The sequence below is a fragment of the Polyergus mexicanus genome, unplaced genomic scaffold (genome assembly GCF_030449975.1).
Source record: "Polyergus mexicanus isolate NDT 795.1 unplaced genomic scaffold, iyPolMexi1.0 SCAF_9, whole genome shotgun sequence".
Lineage (NCBI taxonomy): Eukaryota > Metazoa > Arthropoda > Insecta > Hymenoptera > Formicidae > Polyergus > Polyergus mexicanus.
Genome location: NW_027223329.1, coordinates 5,702,715 through 5,709,202, shown reverse-complemented (window position 1 = coordinate 5,709,202; position 6,488 = coordinate 5,702,715).

Below are 6,488 nucleotides of genomic sequence, written 5' to 3'. Positions count from 1 at the left end.
GCGAGTCATTCGAGTTATATATTCGGCATTTCAACGCAAAGGTCACCGTCATTGTTATCGAGACGTATATCGGCTTACCGCGAGCCGGACCAACGGACCGATTCGAGTCGTACAATCTAGAATTTTCTATTATATCGAAGCGGATCCACGGACGTGCGTAAAGTAGTTACCAGCGCATTCGAGAGATTTCTTTAGTTGTCGCGGCCTAATTAAGTCTCGTACGGCGGAAATCCTCGCGGCCGAAAAGTCGAGTTAAAGCGCGTAAGATGCCCGATAATTTGATACTGTTGCGCACGATCGTGCCGATCTCCGCGGAAATAATATATCTTATTCGCCTGTAATTACTGTCATCAAAGGCTATTATTTATGCGAACCGCTCTATACTCTTGTTTCTTTTTAATATATTATTGTTATCTCTATTTTAACATATCGAATGCTCATTTTGGCTCCCGTGTTCTCGACTCTCAAGATTTCTCCGGTTTCCCCCGAACCTCCCCCTCTACCATTTCGGGTATACTGAATAGCCGCGGAATTTTGCCGTCGCGTTAATTATCGGTCGCGCGATTGTCTTTTGGTGTTGCGTTTATCGTGAATGGTGCGGCCTGCCGTACCTGGCGCCCAACTTGGTTTATTTTGCGATACCGTGAATTTTTGTGGATCGCGAGATCGATATTCGAAATACGCGCCGAAGGTGTACCGTGGGCATCAGAGAACCGCCCGCCGAATAAATAATTATTACTTAAATAATTTAAAAGAAATTACAGCACTTATTTGTTAACAAGCAATATTATTTTATTAATTAATATAACATTACATTTGCATTGTTATTTTATTCCTTTCAAGCGTATTTTCGTATTGACTTTAATATTTCAGTTTATTTAATTAAAAGTTATAATGGTTAAGAGTCATATATATATATATATATTCATCATTAAATTTATAATATTCCGCTTGCCTAATCGCGTAGTCTTAAATGCAAATATAAAATTATTAATTATTCTTACCTATTATATATTGTAATACGAAATTGTTTTTTATTATTCTCATTTCCATAAAATTTTATGCTACTTAAAGCTAGTGTGTACGTGCGTAATGTAATATAGTGTATGTATGAGTTGTCTTTTATGTACACACACACACACACACACACACACACACACACACACACACACACACACACACACACACACACACACACACACACACACACACACACACACACACACACACACACACACACACACACACACACACACACACACACACACACACACACACACACACACACACACACACACACACACACACACACACACACACACACACACACACACACACACACACACACACACACACACACACACACACACACACACACACACACACACACACACACACACACACACACACACACACACACACACACACACACACACACACACACACACACACACACACACACACACACACACACACACACACACACACACACACACACACACACACACACACACACACACACACACACACACACACACACACACACACACACACACACACACACACACACACACACACACACACACACACACACACACACACACACACACACACACACACACACACACACACACACACACACACACACACACACACACACACACACACACACACACACACACACACACACACACACACACACACACACACACACACACACACACACACACACACACACACACACACACACACACACACACACACACACACACACACACACACACACACACACACACACACACACACACACACACACACACACACACACACACACACACACACACACACACACACACACACACACACACACACACACACACACACACACACACACACACACACACACACACACACACACACACACACACACACACACACACACACACACACACACACACACACACACACACACACACACACACACACACACACACACACACACACACACACACACACACACACACACACACACACACACACACACACACACACACACACACACACACACACACACACACACACACACACACACACACACACACACACACACACACACACACACACACACACACACACACACACACACACACACACACACACACACACACACACACACACACACACACACACACACACACACACACACACACACACACACACACACACACACACACACAAGTATATATATTTGTCAATTGATGTTTTTGAGGATATTGAAAAACTTAATGGTTTTGTATACATGCAAGCAGCATCGGTTTCTGATATATACATTATAGTTCGTTTTTTCGTTATCTTGATTTTTATCTAATGTACAACCAATTGTTGTTTTCGAGGACTTCACAAATGTATATACATATAATTTATATATAACAGTGTTTTTGAGGACACTTATATAAACGGTCCCTTTTTCTTATATATTAATGGAAACTTATAAATATTGCTATATACATCAATATCACATGAATTAAAAAAAACATAATAGCATTAATTATCACTTAACAGTGTTATTCTTCAATATGAGATATATAAATGTGGAAAATGTAACATATCATCGTATCATGTGCAACATAAACAATTATGTAAATATTATAGGAATAGGTTAATCCTTAGAACATATCAATGTTGTAGGCGGTTTTTTATAAACAAACCTACAATATATACTTATTCTTACTCTATCCTCAAGGTTTCTTGTTCAAATTTAATCCTTAGAACATATATAAATGGAAGGGGAATAGCAGGCTGAAAAGTGTCGGAAGGAAGTGAGAAAAAAAATCATAGTTGCCTCTCTCTTGTGAGTAACTACGCTATGATTTTCTTTCTCACTTTCTTAAAGTGAAACATTTAAAAGGCAAAACGTTAATAGAAGAAAAAAAATAACGCTCACCGGCGTAACGGGACATAAGATATGTACAATTGGAAAGTTTAAGGCGACAATAACTCTGGGAGAGCGCCAAATCAAGCACACTGTGTACGTTGTAAAGGATGATTTTCCGATAGAATATGACGGAATACTAGGAGTTGATTTCCTATGAAAACATCAAGCCACTTGCAATTATAAAACAAAACAATTAAAGGTAGGACAGCATATCTTAAAGCTTTACCCCTATCTAAAAATGACGCTGAAACCACGTAGCGAAACTATAATACAGGTTGCTACTGACAAGAACACGATAGGCGTGATAAAGGCAGAAGAAACAATACCAGAAATATTCATAGGTAATTGTCTAGTAGAATCTACGAATTACCTATGTGCAGCCAGCATTCTAAATACAACGGATAACAAAATCGAAATGCTAATGCTGCAAGTAAGTATAAAGGAAATCAAACGAAGTGAAACAGAAGAAATTAACGTAATACGAACGCCAAATAAAGAGGAAGTAACCCTGCGTAGTGAAAAAATATTATGATTATTACGTACACAACATTTAAATAAAGATGATAAGGAAAACAAAAAAATATTGGACAAAATTAGACCGATAAAATTGCGAAAAGTAATTAGAAACCCGACAGAATTAAGGGACCTAAGCGAAAGACTTGACGAAACAAACGAAGACTTAAATAACAATTATTTCCCTACTAACGGACACATTATATATCCCGTAGCTTCAAGTTGCACAGGAATAACAATAATAATAATAATTACCATAATAGCCATTATATACGCTAAGAAAAAATGTAGAACAGAAAAGAAAAAATTATCAGAAACTAACATAAATCCAATGTGTAAACCGAAAATAATTCAAGAGCACATCTACGGCACCGCAAGCGGATCAAATAAAACAGCTGAGATAGAAACCGACACCGCGATAATTAACACTGCAATGCTATATTAAAATAAAGTAAATATAAGAAACAATTGTAAAATGCGAAAAATGTATACCGAAAAAAATATGTAGACGAAAATTCACGTATAGTTAATTTTCTTTTTCCAAAAGGGGAGGGATGTCGTAACCCGACCAATTTCTTGATATATTAAAGGATAAAACAATAAAGTGAAACAGAAAAGTGTAAGAAAGAGCTGAGTAAAGCAAAGTATTAAAATTAGAAAAGAGATCAAGAAAAGATAATTAAGAAAGAGTAAAGTATAAAAGAATATTAATAAAATAAAAATAAGATACATGACTAAAAAGAAGGAAGTCACGGTCAAGTTCTCGGAAGCTGACGACTGACAAGCGGAGAGCGGAGCACGAGACATGCTCCGGTCAGGGACACCACACTCCTCCATAATCAACGACCTAATTAATTAAGATATATAATAAGCGCGAGATGCACCGACGCTCGCTACTCGCTCGCTCAGTAATAGTATCGAAGTACCGTACGTATCGCGCCCGACTATTATAATCGCGAAAAAGTGAAAGTGTATTAAATCTTGCAAAATATACTAAATTATATCTAACGTCCGGGAGTGTCTTATTTCGAGCGTGGATCCTAATCCTTTGGGCGTACAAATCCCGAAAGACCTCTTCCTTAGCGGCTAGAGGCACAACAACATAAATATTTTGAATTGTTATAGAACGTACATATACGTAATTAATAATAGAATAATAATTATTTTTGTTATTAATATAAAATAAAATATTGAATAGAAAATTTTAATGAGAACCTCTACTATTAGAATATTGTGCTATTATATTTATGATGCGCACGTTCCTGCGACTAGCAGGGGAGGACGCGACTTTAGGATCACCGAATTGAAAAAGGCTTTTATAGTGTAGTACTCTATTAGAAGAATACTTGAGCAAAGGGATAGAGCGCAATGCTCAGCCATTTCCAAGAAAATGATTTAAACAATGTGGCTTTCCATATATCTGGCTCCGTTATATCAATTAGCGAAAAGGCGGTGTAGCATTAAGCGCGTGACTATCACGCATCCAACCCGGGTTAAATTTTTGTCCCTGCCACTCTTTTTCTCATTCTTTTTTTCATACAATCTAACAACGAATATTTATTCATGTAAAATAAAGTTAATTAAATTAAATTTTTTTTAATTTGCACTTTCGGAAGGCAATTTTCTTTTAATTTATTCACGAAACTGGGCATAATTTTTGTTAAACTTTGCTCAAGTATTCTTCTAATAGAGTACTACACTATAAAAGCCTTTTTCAATTCGGTGATCCTAAGGTCGCGTCCTCCCCTGCTAGTCGTAGGAACGTGCGCGACATAAATATAATAGCACAATATTCTAGTAGTAGAGGTTCTCATTAAAATTTTCTATTCAATATTTTATTTTATATTAATAACAAAAATAATTATGTAATGCTTTATTGGTCCCCTAAGGGTTTCAAGGCGCTTTTGAGGAGCGTACCCGAACCTTTACAAAACTCCAACTTCTTTCCACTTCCTCTCTCTTAATTCCTCTCACTTCATCCTCCATCTCTCCTTCCTCTCGTCCCATGTCCATTCCTCCCCGTCTATCTACATCCTTCTGTTGCTTACCACCACGCTTCTTCCATACCCTCTTTCCTTCTTCGCTTTTCCCACCCGCCTCTCTCTCCTTTCACTTCCTTCCCCTCTTCACCTCTTTTCTCACAACACACTTTATCTTTTCCAGCTTTTCCATCCGCTACCTTTCACCTAACCTAGCTCCCATTGCGTCACTCCTCCTTCTTTTAGCTCTCGTTTCCGTATCGATCTGCGACCTGCTCGATCCATCTCGGTCCTCTTACGCCCTCTCTTGCCTCTGTCGTTGTTGTTGACCTTCCTCTCTCTTTTTCTTCTCTCCATAGTCTTAATTCATTACTTATTCCCCTTACTCCTCCACTAGTTCTTTCATCCACTTTTCCATGTCTTTCTTCCTTCCGTCTTTCCTCTCCTTTCGTTTCCTTCTGCTCTTCTCACCTTTTCTTACTCACACTCTTACTTCTTCCGCCTCTCTGCACTTTAACCTATCAGGCTCTACTGTCCGCATCCTCTCCCTAACCTAGCTTTCGTCGTACTATTCTTAATTCGCCTGACCTTCCTTTCTCCGTTTTTCTCTTCTCCCTTTGACATCCGTTTCCGTGTTCAACCGCCATATGTTCATTCCACTTTCTTTCATCTGCGCCATCTCCTATCATGCTTCTTCCCTCTCAGCTCTTTGCCACTTATCCTGTTAATCTGCTCTGCCGTATCCGCTTCTACTCTCCTCCTTATCGGCCGTCTTTCCGTCGCTTCCCACGTGATTCTCCTCTTCTCTCACTTTTCATCTTCTCTCTCTTTGCCCGATCTTCCTAACCTCCAAACCGCTCTAACCTTTGCATCCTTCCTCTATCCCGATCCTTCACTCCACATATCTCCCTTCATTCACCTTGCTGCATCTCCTCCTGCTCCTCACTTTTGTCTCTTCCGATCTCTCACACTTCTCCCTATCTTGTCTCCTTCTCCTTTTCTCCACAAGCACATTTTCTCCCTGCTTACGCAACGTACTCCATGTTGAAACCCTCAATAAC